Source organism: Pongo abelii, chromosome 13 (genome assembly GCF_028885655.2).
Source record: "Pongo abelii isolate AG06213 chromosome 13, NHGRI_mPonAbe1-v2.0_pri, whole genome shotgun sequence".
Lineage (NCBI taxonomy): Eukaryota > Metazoa > Chordata > Mammalia > Primates > Hominidae > Pongo > Pongo abelii.
In genome coordinates, this window is record NC_071998.2 from 125,254,539 (window position 1) to 125,272,181 (window position 17,643).

Here is a 17,643-nt window from a genome sequence, read left to right on the forward strand (position 1 = left end):
ACAAGGGGCAGGGGAGGGGGACAGGGGCTCATCTCCTACAGCAAAGAATCAACAGGTGTTGAAAGCAGGGATCAAGGGCTGGGCTCTATGGAGATCTCTGGAGGCTCCAAAGGTGACTGCAGGAGAATTAAAGACACAGTTATACGTGCAGCTCCTGGGGGAGGCCTGGCAGGGCTGGGGCCGGGGAGGCAGGAGGCCACCATTCATTTCAAGCCCGTCTGTAACGTGACTGTTTCTGCCGTGTGCATCTATCATTACCTTGACAAAAATTAAAAATAAAAATGTAAATGAACAACTCAAATGTCCGTCAACAGATGAATGGGTAAACAAATTGCAGTGGAGCCACTGTGGACTATCACTCCGACGTGAAAAGGAGAGAAGCTCTGATTCTCACTGCAATGTGCCAGGGGGTGCCAGCCAGGCACAGGGACAATCTATTGTGACATTCCATTTATAGGAAGTTTCCAGACCAGGCAAAGCCACAGAAATTTGAATTAGTGGCTGCCAGGGGCTGGGGAAAGTTGGGAGGATGAGGAGTTACTGCTAATGGGTTGGGGTTTCTTTTTGGGGGTAATGAAAATGTTTTAAAATTAGTGGTGGATACATGGCCTTGTGAATACACTGAAAACCCCCGAACTGCACACTTCAAATGGGTGAATCCCACGGTATGTGAACTGCATCTCAACAATGCTACTACTTTAAAAAGGGCAAGAACATCAGCTTTCTACACATTGGCAAAAAACTGTCTTGTAAGGCCAGAGTTGTCTGGTTCTCGGCCTTCTTAATTGGCGGCCACACTAAAATCTTTATTAATGTTAGTAGGTCGGGTGCAGTGGCTTACGCCTATAATCCCAGCACTTTGGGAGCGCGAGGCATGTGGATCACTTGAGGTCAGGAGTTCACACCAGCCTGGCCAACACAGTGAAACTCTGCCCCTACTAAAAGTACAAAAACTAGATGGGCATGGTGGCAGGTGTCTGTAATCCCAGCTACTCGGGAGGCTGAGACAGGAGAATCGCTTGAACCCGGGAGGCAGAGGTTGCAATGAGCTGAGATCGCGCCATTGCACTCCAGCCTGGGCAACAGAGTGAGACTCAGTCTCAAAAAAATAAATAAATAAAATACAAAAGAATAAAATCTTTATAAACGTTAGAGCAGGTCTAAACGTGGGGACGACAGCCACTCTCGCAGTGTTAGATCTAGGCAACTTTCGTCATTGGCTCCACTATGCAAAACTTTCAAACTGTTGTTAAGGTCACTCTCAGAGGGTAGCTGCTCATTTTATTGGATCCATGTGCCACTTCATTCACATAAGCAACACCGTAATTCCATTCTGGTTTGATTTCAGAACTTCTACCAGCTGTGTCTAGAACTGTGTTTATGAGAAAAAGTTGATATTAATATAAATGACATTTTCTTTTCTTGTCTTTTGCTTAGAAACTTTAAAAAAAAAATCCAACCAGCCTGGGTGCGGTGGCTCACACCTGTAATCCCAGCACTTTGGGAGGCCGAGGCGTCACAAGATCAAGACCATCCTGGCTAACACGGTGAAACCCCGTCTCTACTAAAAATGCAAAAAATTAGCTGGGCGTGGTGGCGGGCGCCTGTAGTCCCAGCTACTTGGGAGGCTGAGGCAGGAGAATGGCATGAACCTGGGAGGCAGAGCTTGCAGTGAGCCGAGATCGTGCTACTGCACTCCAGCCTGGGCGACAGAGCAAAAAAAAAATCCAGCCAAAACAAATGTCGGGCTTGTGAGAACACAGCACTAGGAAGCGACTCGGGAGCCTATCAGCACATGCTGGTTATTGCTGAAGGATGCGGGAAAATGAGCTGACACTTGGGAAGAAAGCCGCTCCTTTGAGCAGCAGCAAGAGACTAAGTCCCCCTCCTTCCGCCCAAGTGGCAGAGGTGTCCAGGTGGGTGCCAGCCTCAGCCTCTCTGGGTCAGGAGCCCAGCACAGGGCATACCCAGGTGGGGAGCCTGACATCTGGGCTCACACCTGCCACCCTGCTCTGCCCCTCTGTAACCCACCGTCTGGCCCATCCCTCAAGACATCTTCCATCCCTACCTCCCATTCATCACCTGTTACCCAGGTGGCTGGGCTGTGTCTCCTTGAAGGAAACTGGGTCCCAGGAGGGTGAGGTCCTTCCTGTCTCCCCCAGCCCAGAGCTGAGCCCAGCTTCATCCATGGTGGTCAAGCCAGAGAGCTCTGCTCTCTCACCACCTCCGCAGCAACACAGGCCCCCCTCTGGGTGGCCACAAGGTGTGGCTCTAAGCCCTCCATTTCCAGATTGTCCATGATTGCTCTTCTATGCCTCGTTTAGTGAAGGCCAAATATGGAATTTCCAAGTCACCTAAGGTCAAGATAATGCCAGACCATGACCATGCAGATGCCTGAAACATTTGTATTTAATTAACGCTGGAGGCAAAAAGGTCACTGGTATTAACGGAGTGAAGAAAAAACAACCCGCCCCCAGGCCTCCAGAATGTTTCCCTGCCAGGGAGACAGCAGCCTCTGCCAATTAAAACTCCTCTTCAGAAGCGTCCAGCACCCACCAACTTCAGAAAACCTGTGAAGGCAGAAACAGGCAGCTGGCTTGCTGGTGGTTGGAAGGGGCCCAGCAGGGCTTAGGGACACTCTGCCCAGCCAGACCATGCAAAGTCTCCTACCAGGGAAGTCCACGATCACTTTCCCCCTTTGAAAATCCCAAGCGCTTCCAACATACTGCATCCGGGTACCCTGAGGCTGGGAGGGACCTCGGAGATGGGCCTGCCTCGGGCTGCAAAGCACAGAGAAGGAAACTGAGGCCGGGTGGACACAGGCTGACCTAGTGTCACCGGCAGCCGGCAGGGTGGCCAGAGGGGCTCCAAGGCTGAGTCTAGCGCTTTCTCCACAACGCCAGACCCTCAACAGAAAGAGACTTTTTAGGGCAGGTGTGGTGCTTCACACCTGTAATCCCAGAACTTTGGGAGGCTGAGGTGGGCGGATCACCTGACATCAGGAGTTCAAGACCAGCCTGGCCAAAAGGGCAAAACCCTGTCTCTACTAAAAAAAAATACAAAAATCAGCCAGGCGTGGTGGCAGGCACCTGTAATCCCAGCTACTCAGGAGGCTGAGGCAGGAGAATCACTTGAACCTGGAAGGCAGAGGTTGCAGTGAGCCGAGATTGTGCCACTGTACTCCAGCCTGGGTGACAGAGCGAGACTCTGCCTCAAAAAAATAAAAAATAAATAAAAAGATCATTTTTAATCCCCTCAACTGGTATTTAAAACCATCAGTTGAGTGGCGAGGTAGCTGGACTTTTTATGTGGTGCCCGGGGAAGCTTCTAGGCCTCATGAGGCCAGGCCCAGGCTGGTGCTGTGGCTCTCCTGGCAGGTTCCCCTGGTCAGAGCCACTACAGGCTGTCTCAGATCCGGGGAGGATACAGACCTGCCTCTTTTTTTTTTTTTTGAGACGGAGTCTTGCTGTCTCCCAGGCTGGAGTGGAGTGGTGCAATCTCGGCTCACTGCAAGCTCCGCCTCCCAGGTTCTCGCCATTCTCCTGCCTCAGCCTCCCCAGTAGCTGGGACTACAGGCACCCGTCACCACGCCTGGCTAATTTTTTGTATTTTTAGTGGAGATGGGGTTTCACCACGTTAGCCAGGATGGTCTCGATCTCCTGACCTCGTGATCCACCCACCTCGGCCTCCCAAAGTGCTGGGATTACAGGCGTGAGCCACCGCACCCCGCCCAGACCCTGCCTCTTGATGGGAGGAATCACAGAGAGTTTGCAGGTATCTTTAGTCCGCCTCAGGGTTCCCATCACAAACGCGGAATAACAGTGTCTCTTCCAAGGCCCGGGAGGAGACGACCTGAGGAGACCCACGGGGAGTTGGGAATCCTCAGGCCGGGTGCAGTGGTTCATACCTGTAACCCCAGCACTTTGGGAGGCCGAGGTGAGTGGATCACTCGAGCCCAGGAGTTTGAGACCAGTCTGGGCAACATAGTGAGACCTCATCTCTACCAAAAATTTAATATATTTTATTTATTTATTTATGAGACGGAGTCTCGCTCTGTTGCCCAGGCTGGAGTTCAATAGCACGATCTCAGCTCACCGCAATCTCTGCCTCCTGGGTTCAAGCGATTCTCATGCCTCAGCCTCACAAGTAGCAAGAAGCTGGGATTACAGGTGCCCGCCACCACACCCAGCTAATTTTTGTAGTAGAGACGGCGTTTCACCATGTTGACTAGGCTGGTCTCAAACTCCTGACCTCAGGCGATCCGCCCACCTCAGCCTCTCAAAGTGCTGGGATTACAGGCATGAGCCACCATGCCTGGCCTCTACTAAAAATTTAAAAATTAGCTGAGTGTGCTGGGCGTGGTGGCTCATGCCTGTAATCCCAGCACTTTGGGAGGCCGAGGCGGGTGGATCATGAGGTCAGGAGGTCGAGACCATCCTGGCTAACACAGTGAAACCCCATCTCTACTAAAAGTACAAAAAATTAGCTGGGTGTGGTGGCGGGCACCCGTAGTCCCAGCTACTCGGGAGGCTGAGGCAGGAGAATGGCGTGAACCCAGGAGACAGAGCTTGCAGTGAGCCGAGATTGCACCACTGCACTCCAGCCTGGGCGACAGAGCAAGACTCCATCTCAAAAAAAAAAAAAGCTGGGCATAGTGGCACATGCCTGTGGTCCCAGCTACTCGGGAGGCGAAGGCAGGAAGGATCACTGGAACCCAGAGATCAAGGCTGCAGTTAGCCACGATTACACCACTGCACTCTAGCCTGGGTGACAGAGTAAGACCGTGTCTCAAAAAAAAAAAAAAGAAGAAAGGAAAGGAAGGGAAGGGAGGGGAGGGGAGGGGAGGGAGAAAGATGAAGGAAGGAAGGAAAGGAGGGAGGGAGGGAGGGAAAATAAAAACCATGGACCCATCTTAGGAACATTTCATGAAAAAAGCCACTCCTGAGGCCCCCTGGTAATACTGGGGCTCAGAAAACACTCCAACATGAAGGTCCTCCTGTCACTAGTTCCGTTCTCCCTGGAGCTGGCCACAGAAACTAGAACGCCTCTTCCCCCAAGCAGGTCTTAGAAACCAGAACCCCTTTCCCCTAAAGCCAGTCATCAAACCTAAAAATAATATTCTAACCGTCCCTCCACCGTATCTGTGTAAAAACTGGCCATAAAGAAATTCCCTGACCTACCTTGTTTGACTGTAGGTCATAAGACCCACCATTTCAGAGAGGGTCCTGCCCCACACTCACAAGGAAGGGGCGCGGCTCCGAGAGGCCAGGAAGAATCCAGGCTCATCTGCCTGCCCATGCTTTGTGGAACCTACGCATAAAAATGAGCAATTTCCCCTATCTTTGGGACTTTATTTAGAAGGTATTTAGAAGGTTCCCCTGTATAAATGTTCAATCGTCTTGCCTTTTCTCCAATTAATCAATCTACCTCCTGTCTGATTTATTATTTATTCATTTATTTATTTATTGTTGAGACAGGGTCTTGCTCTGTCGCCCAGGCTGGAGTGCAGTGGCAGGATCTCAACTCACTGCAACCTCCGCCTCCCAGCCGGGTTCATGCAATTCTCCTGTCTCAGCTCCCCCGAGGAGCTGGGATTACAGGTGCGTGTCATCACGCCAGGCTAATTTTTGTATTTTTAGTAGAGACGGGGTTTCGCCGTTTTGGCCAGGCTGGTCTCCAACTCCTGACCTCAGGTGATCTGCCCGCCTCGGCCTCCCAAAGTGCTGATATTATAGGCATGAGCCACCGTGCCCGGCCTCTCCTGTCTGATTTTCCAGTGAACCATAAGGGGGCCAAGAGCCTTAGCCCCAACACTCTCAACTGATATTGAAAACCACGGACCAGTTTTAGGAACATTTCATGTAAAAGCACCACTCCGGGGACCCAGTGGTCACAGTGGCGACCATTTATTGGGCACTTGCCATTCAACAGGCCGGCTACCCACATGGGTCTCCTCAGATCATCTCCTCCCGAGCCTCAGAAGAGGCATGGTTATTCCCCGTTTGTGACAGGGACCCCGAGGCTGAGTAAAGATGGCTGCACACTCTCTGAGACTCCTCCCATCAAGAGGCAGGGTCTGTGTCCTCCCCGGATCCAGCATGGCCCGTGGTGGCTCTGACCAGGGGAGCCTGTCGGGACAGCCATGGCACCAGCTCGAGCCCGGTCTCATGAGGCCTAGAAGCTTCCGTGGGTGCCACATAAAAGAGTCCAACTACCTTGCCAAAGAGCCCACACGGGGAGGCTGGCCCTGAGCCGCAGGGGCCTCTCCTGCCCTCCAGCAAGGGCCCAGAGTTGCTCTGAGGGACTCCTGCCGGCCCGGCCTGGTGACTCTGCCTAGGTCTGTAGGCACTGGGCTGGGCCCAGCCCTCCTGGGGTATTTATTTCCCCACTTTTCTGACACCAGACCCTCCTGTGAGCACAGAGAGCCCCGCTGTCTCTGACTCTGGAACCCCAGCACCCACTGCCAGATTCTGCCTTTTCCCAGGAGACGGGCCGATGGGGTCAGTGGCAATGTGCCGCCACCATCAGAGGGGGCTTGGGGTGGGGAGGACAGCTGCGCTCCAGAGGCCAAAGGAAATGGGCCAACGTCCTACCATGCATGTCCTCCTACCACACATCTCTGCCTGCCTTAGCCGTCTGCACGTCAGGAGACTCTGTGGATGCTCCGAGCCTCCGTGTCCTACAGGTCAGACCAGAACCTCCCACCCCCACCTCTCTGGGCCAAAAGTGACACAGTTTCATCAGGACCATGGAGCTCACAGACTTGGACCCAGGGAGATCCAATTTAAGGCCAGGCCCATCAGCTCCCCCTGCAATTGGCCTCCCTGAGCCCCAACTTCGTTGTCTATACACTGGGATAGGAACGGGCATCTGCTTTGGACGTGTGAGGACCACGCAGGACAATCCACACAACATGCATGGGGCCTGGGACATGTCAGAAGCCTCTGCTGCAGGACACAGGACACCTGGCCCCACGAAGGCAGAGCCCTCTGAATTTGACCAAACCTCCTCCATGCAGACACAGTTGCGGCCTTGGGGCTACCACATCCCCAGATTTGAGGAGCCTGAAATGCGGCCAGCACTGGAAGTGGGGAGACTTCCACACTGAGATGTTTCTGTTCTCCCAGAGCCCCAGTAAAGAAACTGTTCACCCACAAACCCCCCAGGGTATCCAGAGGTCAGGGGTGCTGGGGTGCAGGCTGCAAACAGGTTCCCACATTTGGTGCAGGGGAAGAGACACATCTGCTCAAAAGAAAAATGAGGGAGTGTTTCGGGTTGAACTGTGTTCCCTCAAAAAAGATACATAGGGGTGCTAATCCCCAGGACCTCAGAATTTAACCTTACTTGTACAGAGATTTCAAAGAGAAATCAAGTTAAAATGTTGTCACTGGGGTGGGACCTAATCCAATATGACCCGTGTCCTTATAAAAAGAGGAAGTTTGCCAGGCGCGATGGCTCACGCCTGTAATCCCAGCACTTTGGGAGGCCGAGACAGGTGGATCACTTGAGGTCAGGAGTTCAAGACCAGCCTGGCCAACATGGTAAAACCCCGTCTCTACTAAAAATACAAAATTAGCTGGGTGTGGTGATGCATACCTGTAATCCCAGCTACTAGGGAGGCTAAGGCAAGAGAATCGCTTGAACCCAGGAAGTGGAGGTTGTAGTGAGCCAAGATCAGGCCATTGCACTCCAGCCTGGGCAACAAGAGCAAAACCCCGCCTCAGGGAAAAAAAAAAAAAAAAAAAAAAAGAGGTAGTTTGGACAAAGAGATAGGCACAGAGGAAAGATGACAAGAATACAAAAAGAGAAGACGCCATCTGCCAGCCCAGGAGAGTGCCCCAGGACACAGTCTTCCTGTGCCCCAGAAGGCACCAGCCCCGCCGCCACCCTGATCTCAGACTTCCAGCCTCATTTCAGTTCCAGTACATTTCGGTTGTTTCACAGGGCTCCCTCCCTCCCCGCTGCACTGTCCCTCGGGCCTCTTCCTCTACCCCACGCTGGGTGGTGCTCCCGGCTCAGGGTCCCATGCCCACCCTGCACCGGGATTCCCTCTGTGAGGGCGTGCCAGGTCTGCCCCATCCCCTGGAGCCCCACATCAGGCTCAAAAGACAGGGGCTGAAACAACAATCCCGGGAGATGTGATGGCCACATCACCTGCCAGTCAGGAGAGGTTTTGTATCACTTAGAAAATATGGGGGTGGGGGCTGCATACAAGTCTTTTCTGGGGTTCTCAGGACACAAAGTCGGACATGGCCTCAGCCAGCCTCGGGTCTGGTGGCTCACAGAGGCTCACTTGGTTTTGAACCATAAAGAAATTTAGCAAAGGTCGACCCCTGCTTCTAGGGCTCTGATCTCACAAGCGTGGGCGTCACTGAAAAACGGCGTCAGAAAAAACTCTCAACAGGGGGATGGTGGCGAGGAAAAGGGGTCCCTGGAGGGCATGCAAATCCACTTCGTCAGGTCCACACTGAGACCCGGAGAGGGCTCGGGGAGGCAGAGACCCCAGGGGAAGAGTTTGAAGAAACCCATTTCACACACTGAGTAAAAAAGGGCAACTCTACAAGAACATGTTATTTTTATGTCTTTAAAGACGTAAACAATTGAGCAAATTAAATATTTAAGTAAATGTTGAACTACTTCATCTATCCCTAAAAGCTTATAAAATCATCTTGACCAAGAAACTTAAAATCCTCTTACTGGGAAAGGGGTGGAACCAGCTTGTCTTTTGAGCTGCTTCCTATTCGGGTACATTCTGTGCTCCAAATCACAGATGAGCGAATGGGGCTCCAGCCCGTGCCCTAGTGGGCCGGCTCCAGCCCAAGCGCCAGGCTCTCCCCCAGAGCTCCGCGTTCTAAAGGGAACCACTCTGCCACACACAGCTTTGTTCTTCTGGGAGACCCCTCTAGAGAACTGAAGAGCAAATGCTATCTCTAGACCCTCTAAGACATTAAAAAGACAGAGAAGAATCCCAAGTCCTCCCTTTCAAAACCTCAATGCATCTAATATACCAATAAAAGCGACCATCAATGCCTCATTTTCTGAGTTCATGTCCTCGAGGGTCCTGTGAAATTCAAACCAGGAAGCACCTGGAATCACTCCCAGACGACCACGTGGAGTTCGATGAGTACTCAGGCTCAGGACGGCAAATGCACTTGCAGGAAAGCAGCCCCTGCAACAAAGCACGTGCCCAGCCGAGCCCGAACATGGGTACCAGGCACATGGCACAGGCACGCAGCACACGCTCTCCCGGTGCAGTCCGATGACAAGCCCGCTGCTCCCAGGACACAGCAACTGGCCACGGGGCCATCAGGTGCCAGGTCTGCAGCCAGGGCTCCGTCCTCCCCGCAAGCTTCTCAACGTACCCCTTACTGTCCAAGTTGCTGAGTCGGTGCTGAGGACCCTGTGAAGTTCACCACCCGGAGAAGGCCCCGGAGTACCAGGCTGTGAACAGAAGCCCTCTCTGGGCCACTGAGCACAAAATACTCTTTCGCCTGAGGAAATGATAGTGTTTTTGGCCCTCATCCAGCGTCCAGGGCCACAGCACCAGCACTGCTGCACTGAGCAGTCAGACTCGGGGCCCCGGCAGGGAGGGGATGTAGGGAGCGCTTGGCACACTGCTGAAGGGAGAGGATGCATCTTGTGGCTTGGGCAGTGCCACGGGCAGCACCACACATGGAGGCTTCTCCCAGGGCGGGGGCTCTGAGCAGCTGCCCTGTGTAAAGTCACTCACCAAGCCCTGGCCCACACTTCATAGCACCACAGCAAGAACAGCGGCTCGGCCAGGCGCCGTGGCTCACACCTGTAATCCCAGCACTTCAGAGGGCCAAGGCGGGTGGATCACCTGAGGTCAGGAGTTCAAGACCAGCCTGGCCAACACGGTGAAATCCCATCTCTACTAAAAAAAAAATACAAAAAATTAGCCGGGCGTGGTGGCGGGCACCTGTAGTCCCAGCTACTCGGGAGGCTCAGGCAGGAGAATGGCATGAACCCGGGAGGCGGAGCTTACAGTGGGCCGAGATTGCACCACTGCACTCCAGCCCGGGCGACGCAGCAACACTCTGTCTCCAAAAAAAAAAAAAAAAAGGGACAGCAGCTCTGGGTCGGGGAGGAGCCTACCAAAGACATGATGCCATTCTGAACCCAGCATGCCCATCCTTTCTCCCCAGTTCCAGCTGCCTAGGCCCTGCCGACTGCCATTGCCCTTCCTGCCAGCCTGGAGACTGAAGCAGCACAGAAATGACCTGGAAGACCCTCAGGGCCCTGTGACGTCTGGGAGCTGATGGATAATGGGGCATGAAGACCAGCCCTGGGGGGTAGCCACCTCTGTAGTGGATCACTGGGGTGCAGCACAGATGAGGCTCCTGTAGCTGGGTGAAGTGACTCACACACCTGTAATCCCAGCACTTTGGGAGGCCAAGACAGGAGGATCACTTGAGCCCAGGAGTTGAAGAGCAGCCTGGGTAACATGGCGAAACCCCATCTCTACAAAAAAATACGAAAATTAGCTGGGCGTGGTGGTGCACAACTGCAGTCCCAGCTACTCGGGAGGCTGAGGTAGGAGGATCTCTTGAGCCTGGGAGGTAGAGGCTGTAGTGAGCCAGGATCGCACCACTGAATCCAGCCTGGGCAACAGAGTGAGACCCTGTCTCAAAATATACAAAAAATGAAAGAGGTTCCTACAACGAAACCGCCTGCCCCCTAGACCTTCCAGACGGTAAGTCTGGAGGTATCGGCAGTCCCCAGTGTGGCGTGGATCCCAAAAGCTACAGGTGCCGGCCCCTCCATGGCCTGGGGCTCTTTGGGGACCTTCAAACATCCCTGCACACAACACTGTGTGCCTGCACTATCTGCCAGGGTCAAAACGCCCATGACAGTGACGGGAACGCAGGGCTGTTTTCCACGAGGGGACCTGTATTAAACGCAGCCACATCTCCCTGTGTGGGAGGAATCGTGGTGTGTGACAATGTGAGCCATGTCATTTGCCCCTCCTGCTCCAAATGCAAGTTCTAGGCCCATCACAGTCCTCCAGGGAGCCGCCCCCGCCCTGCCCACTTGCCCCACTCACAGCTCAGACTGCACCAAGCAGGAAGGCTGCAGAGAGCCAGCCAGGACCCCCAGCTTCAATCCTGCCAGGATGTGGGAGCCACTGGGCCCGATCAGCCGGCAATGAAACCAGGTCCATGAAAACACTGATGAGACCATGGTTGGGCGGAGCCTCAAGGCACCCCTGAGGCCAAGAGACTGACCCCACACCCCGGACCTCTGCACACAGAACTGGAATCCACATCTCCCCAAGTCACCCATGACTTCACGCCGCAGAACCCGGCACAGCTCACAAGTCAGAACCACAGACACAAAACCCAGTGGCGCCTGGAGAGCTGGGGGCAGCGGGGTCCCTGCGGAGCCAGGCTCTGGGTCCTCAGCCCTCCCTTCTGACGTGCGGAGACCCATGGCTCTACACCAGGGGCCCACTCAAGTCACTCTTTGGGGACCCTCGCCCCGTCCCATCCCTTCACAACAGACAGACATAGAGTCCTGCAGAAGCAGGGACCCTGGCCTGCCACTGGGCCCAGCGAGCCCCTCCGTGAGTGATGGCGGCTGTGCTGCTCGGCCCCCTCAGGCCTGCCTCAGCCTGGCTGGCCGGCGGCAAGGGGAGGGACAAAGACCTGGTGTGGCTCTCCGGTGTCCACACTCTCTTGTCCATACCTCCTTCAGCCAAGGACCCAAACATGTTGCCAAGAGCAGTGACGACAGGGAGATGGCTGCCGGTGCCAGCCCACCCTGGGCACATGGACACATGTGGCCCCAGCACCTCAAATGCATCCTCGCTCCCTACAGAACATCGAACCCGGCAAGCCCTGCCCTGCCCAGGCCAACAAGCCCGCCAGGCCAGCTCAGAGCCCCCAGGCCACACCGGAGGGAGGCCACTGCTCCCCGAGGCAGCTCCCGAATGCCGGTCACTCCATCCAATCACGGTTCAAGCCCAGGCCGATCCTGGCTGGGCACTTGTCCCTCATACAAAAGACAGAGGGAACCTCACAGCCACACCCCAGCTGACCTTGGTGGCCTGGAGACAGAACGGGGAGAAAGCTCTTTAATCCATCTGGTTCAGCAAACCCAGGAGACTAGCTCCTCGGCTGACTAACTTTAAGCTCCACCAAGTTGGGGAGCCCCCTGGGAGCTGTTTTAGGGGATGAGAGAAGGCCTCGCCGGAATGAAAACTGATGTATAGACTCTGGAAGGGATGCTGACATTTCCTAGATCCACCAACATATTCGTAAATCAATTCCCGCTCTCTGCTCGGCTCGGGCCATGCCAGCCTTTGTAAATAAATGCCAAGCCTATTGAGTTTTGAAACAACCAGGCTGAAAGTAACAAAGAGAATGCCAGTCATTGGCAGTCCCAACTGCAGTGGCACAGACGGCACAGTGGGGAGAGCCGGGGGCGCCCCTCCCACCCCACCCGCTTCCTTCACAGCCCTCTCCCAGAGAGTGGAGGGAAGGTCTGGGGGCGCCCCACCCACCATGCCCCCTTCCTTCACTGGCCCCCCAAAGAGTGGAAGTGGGTGGAGGCTAAAGTGAGGGGCAGCCCTCCCCTTTGAACTGGCACCACAGTCCTTGCAGCCACTTAAAGCATGAGCTCCAAGGGGCCAGGAGATGGGCGGAGAGGGGGTTAGCCTGGACCCACCGCAGGAAAAGACAGAGGGAAAATGCCACCCTAGAAACCAAGACTTCGTCCCCCAGCATCACCACACCCAAAGCTGAAATCCCCCATGCAAGGCTGGTGGGCACCCTGTCCTTCCCCAGTGGGGGCCCTCGGTCACTTGACCTCACACCCTCTTCCCTGGAAATCTCCCCTCACCTCTCAGACCCTTCCCCGATGTCCCCAAGCCAGACAAGGACCCGCCCCCCAACTGCAGTGACCACCCCAACCTGGTGTCCACCCCCAGCCCATCCTAGGCCCCCACAGCACCACCTGGTACACAAGGGCAGCCTGCACCAAGCCCAGAGCTTCCTTGGAAGTCTGGAATCTTTGAACCTAATGGCCCAGGAAGACTCAGGGCGGGGAAGGCAGCAGGCTGTGGTGGGTCTGCGCCTCCACTATGGGAACCGCTGGGAGGGCGTCCCCACGCCCTTGCCGGCACTGCACCCCTCTGAGGCAGACACAGCTACAAACCAGGCGCCAGGAGCAGGCCCCCTCGGGAGCGGACTTCCAACTGCTTGCCTGGTTTGGTTTTGCAGCCCCTGCAGTTCTGAAAACAACGTTCGGGGACCCAGGCACCCGCAATCTGGTGAGGGCAAGGCCATCGTGGGCCCAGTGGGCATGCAGGCAGCTGCGCTCCCAGAATCTCCACACAGAACTCACACCTTCCACTAAAAGGGGCAGGGACCCATGAGGAATGATTGGGAATGAACCTGATCTGGTAAGAACATCAAACTCAAAAAGAAATTAACTTTGAGTTACAAAACTGCAAAGTAGGGACCCAACTCTAGGCACCCCCAGCAATCGCGACAAAGGATGGATTTGGCTGGCCCAGCTTCGTAGAGGAAGCATTTGATGAAGATGGTTATTGACTCGTTCCGAGAAACTGTCTCCTGGTGGAGACAAATCTGGACATGGGGAGGTTGGGTTGAGTGTTTTGGTCTCATTGCCTCCTCAGAAGGGGGGTGAAGATGTGAGCTGCCTCCCCCAAGTCCCTGGCCTCTAAGCCACTCACAGAGCTGAGTTTGAGTCCTGAAGCGCAGCAGCAGGTTCAAAACTCAGTTCTCGCACTGCTAACTATGGGAGCAACTAACAATCTCTCTCCGCCTCTGTTTCTCTATCTGCAAAATGGGTCAGGGTAGGTCAACTACTGCAGCAAACAAAGCCTGGAGCTAAATACCGTCCAGCTATGGGACCCACCTCAATGAGCCACACAGAGTGCTCAGAACAGTGCCTAGCACAAATCTGTGCTCACTGCAGGTTCGCAAGGATGGAAGGCTGTGCCATCCACAAGCCCAGCCAGCGGCTATCCCTTCCTCCTTGTCACTTACAACATGAAGCCAGAGCTTGCAGACTAGATGGTCCGATTGGGCAAAGAGGGGGAGACAGCCTTACAGAAGATGACAGACACACGGTGTGTGAGGCCGGAAGAAACACTCTGCCCTGAGACTCCTCTCCTCTATTTGGAAACTGTGCCTGAGGATTGTATTAATATTTCCATTGATTAACATGCCCTCTTACATCCCAAAACACATGCATTAACTTCAGATTCTTTATGTGTGCCAACAGGGATGAGCCTGCCACTCACTCTCCCTCCTTCGCTTGGCAGCTCACAGGGCAAGGACAGGGCTGGTGGCCTCCCATCCTCCATCCTCCCCCGCATCCTCACCAGCTATGCTAGCACTCCATCAGACAGCGCCCCATGAGCCACACGAGCTATGTGAGGCTACGTGACCAGAATCTGGCCAATAAAGAGGAATTAACACAGTGACTGGAGCTTCTGAAAAGTTGGCTTCAATGAATCAGCTTCCCCCACCCCGGCCCTCTCTATTGCCTAGGATGAAGAAGTGATGGCTGGAGCTCTTGCAGCCATTGTGAACCATGACCATGAGGACGGAAGAGGTAGAACAAGAAGCTGGGTGCAACTGGGTCCCTGAGACTATGGCACCGTCACCCCTATCCTAGACTGCCCTACCTGCAACCCTCCAAGACGAACAAACCCTTGTGAGTTTCAGCTCCTGATATACTGGGGTTTTTGTTAGAAGCAGTCAAGCCTATTCTAACTGGCACAGGCTGCGAGTTCAGACCTTCCAGATGGAGACACCAGACTCAAGAGGGCACCATACGGTGGGCTCTCTCATGTAACCAGCACCAAGCCCATTTGACGGATGAGGTGCCAAGGTTCAGTGAGTCACTTCCCCAGAGTCACACAGCTAGAAAATCAGGGACAGAAGGCTGGGCGCAGTGGCTACACCTTTAATCCCAGCACTTTGGGAGGCTGAGGCGGGCAGATCACGAGGTCAGGAGATTGAGACCATCCTGGCTAACACGGTGAAACCCCGACTCTACTAAAAAAAAAAAAAAAATTACAAAAAATTAGCCGGGCGTGGTGGCGGGCACCTGTAGTCCCAGCTACTCGGGAGGCTGAGGCAGGAGAATGGCGTGAACCCGGGAGGTGGAGCTTGCAGTGAGCCGAGATCATGCCATTGCACTCCAGCCTGGGTGACAGAGCGAGACTCGTCTCAAAAAAAAAAAAAAAAAAAAAGGAAAAGAAAAAGAAAACTGAGAACAGAAATGCAGCCAGAGCTGTCTGCACCAGTACAGGGGCGGGCATGGGAGTCTAACATAGTCCCGAAGAGGGCAAGCCCATCCCAGCACACTGTGTTTGTCTATGGGTCACGGCAGTGACGGGACAGAGCCAGAGATTAAGCTACAGCTGGGAGCGCCGTGGCCTCCTGAGCACCCCAGCTCCTGGCCAGGCTACATGGGCTGCAGGAAGCAGGGCCGGGCACGCCTCTTCTCGGGAGCACAGGTCTGATCCCTACAGTTTCATATTTACTGAAAGGAATGTATTCACGCATGCACTGGAGACTGGAAGCACATTTTTAATAAAAACTAAAATAGGAGAGAGCCTGCCTCACTCACTAAGCAAGTCCCACCAGGAATACCCGTTCCCCAGCCCTTCGCCCTGGAGCATGCCGCCCAGGAGAACTTTCTGTGAAGAGAGAAACGCTGTATCTGTGCCGCGGATGCCTGGGCCGCCAGCCACACGCAGCCTGCACACGTGAAATGTGGCTGGCGAGACTAAGACCTTGACGTTCAACTGTATTGAATTTACCAGCTCTATGGAGGTATGATCCACAGACAATAAGCTGCACACGCTCCAGAGCGTGTCATGTCCTTATTTTTACATATGTACGCGCCCGTGACACTGTCAACACAGTCAAGATGGTGAATATATTCACCAGCCCCAAAATGTTTTCTAGTGCCCACTGGTGACCACCCACTGTATGGCCAGCGTCATTCCTGAGGCCTAAGTCAGAGTGGCAGGCACTTTAGCTGAGCATCAGGTAACTCGTCTTTCCTGCTCCTCCATCAACCTCCTGACCTCTGCATCACACACACACTAAAGACGCCATGTCCAAAAGTAAGCGCATTAAACAAGGTCCGCCTGGGCGGGGAGGGCTGCTCGTCAGCACAGGCCTTCAGCAAGAGCCTCAAGGGTGCCAGTTACCAACCACACCCTGAACGTCCTCCAAACCCAATCTCACGTGGCTCAGAGCCCCACAGGTCAGGACTGCCCAGGCCAAGAAAGTCAGATTTTCTTTTTTTTTATTTCCAACTTTTAAGTTCAGGGGTACACGTGCAGGATGTGCAGGTCTGTTCCATAGGTCAACGTGTGCCATGCTGGTTTGCTGCACAGAGCATCCCATCACCTAGGTATTAGAACTGGCATCCATTAGCTATCTTTCCTGAGCCCCTCCCTGCCTTCCAAAGACGGCTGATTTTCAAAGATGGGGTGTCAGCCGCACTCAGGACAGCCACCAGCTCCCGCTGGCGAACTTAGATAAGCTGCGGCTACAGTCCTGGCCTCCAACACACGTGGGAGAAGGGCTGACAACCAGGAGTGTTTTAGTACAAAACAGACAAACCAGAAACCTACGGCATCAGGACACCGTCACGGTAGGACAGTCCGAGAAGGCAGGAAGGACTTCCAGGTCTGGGAACATGAGACCCGGGCTGAACATGAGGCTATGTCCAAATCCCCACAGTCCTGCCACACAAACGAGCCAGAGGCTTCTGGAGGACAGTGTGCCTAGATGACGGAACCAGGACGGAGTGGCGCTTTTCCATCTGTACCCCAACATGTCAGGATATATCAACACCCATATGTCACTGGTGCTGGGTCCAAGCATGGGAGCTGCAGCCAAATTCTGGGGGTGGGGGCACACAGGGAGAGGCTCCTGCACCCTAATGTGTTGCTTCTCTGCCCATTTCAATCGCGGAACACAAATTACACGTGTGATGCTGTTCTCCACGCGTGCACAGCACTCCCGAGGCGCTCCCAAGCTGCCAGGCAGCCGTCCTCAGGGGCTGCAGTCACCGGTGGTTGACTATTAGGGGGGACAGTTGTGTTCTTTTATTTCTCCATTAAGCTAATAAGTACTTGTTCAGCCCCTCTAAAATCACAATTGTCCTGTACTCATTCCATCCCTCTAAAATCAGAGTCGTCCTGTGAGTCCCAGACATAGCTTCCATTCATCAGAATCAGGGCTCCTGATCCTGGTGACTTTAAGGAGGAAAATCCAACTTCAGCCAGCACAGTCCACAGGCGGTGGGGTGCCATTTGGAACCGGGTTGGGGAGGCAGGCACTGTCCTCTGAAGGCCCAGCCTGATCCTGCACACCCAGGGCTGTTCGCAGACCGTGCAAACCTCACCTCACTTCCAAGACAAACGTCACCTTTGGGTGGAGCCCTTTGCCCCCTCTTCCTCTCCAGGGAGCTGGCACTTTGAGAGGGGCGCCCCCCAACACCCACCCCTGGTGAGACAATGTCCCGGGGCCCAATGTTTTGGTGACTCTGGGCTGGAACACCCCCTGTGATCCCAAACAACGGCTCATAGCTGGCGCCACGGCCCCTGTGAGAAGGACGATAAAAACA

At 54.3% G+C, this 17,643-nt stretch overlaps 1 protein-coding gene across 4 annotated transcripts in view; it reads right to left on the reverse strand.

Annotated features, from left to right (window-relative positions):
• The window catches only part of VAV2 (vav guanine nucleotide exchange factor 2), a 231,062-nt gene that overhangs the window by 132,128 nt on the left and 81,291 nt on the right, over positions 1-17,643 (reverse strand).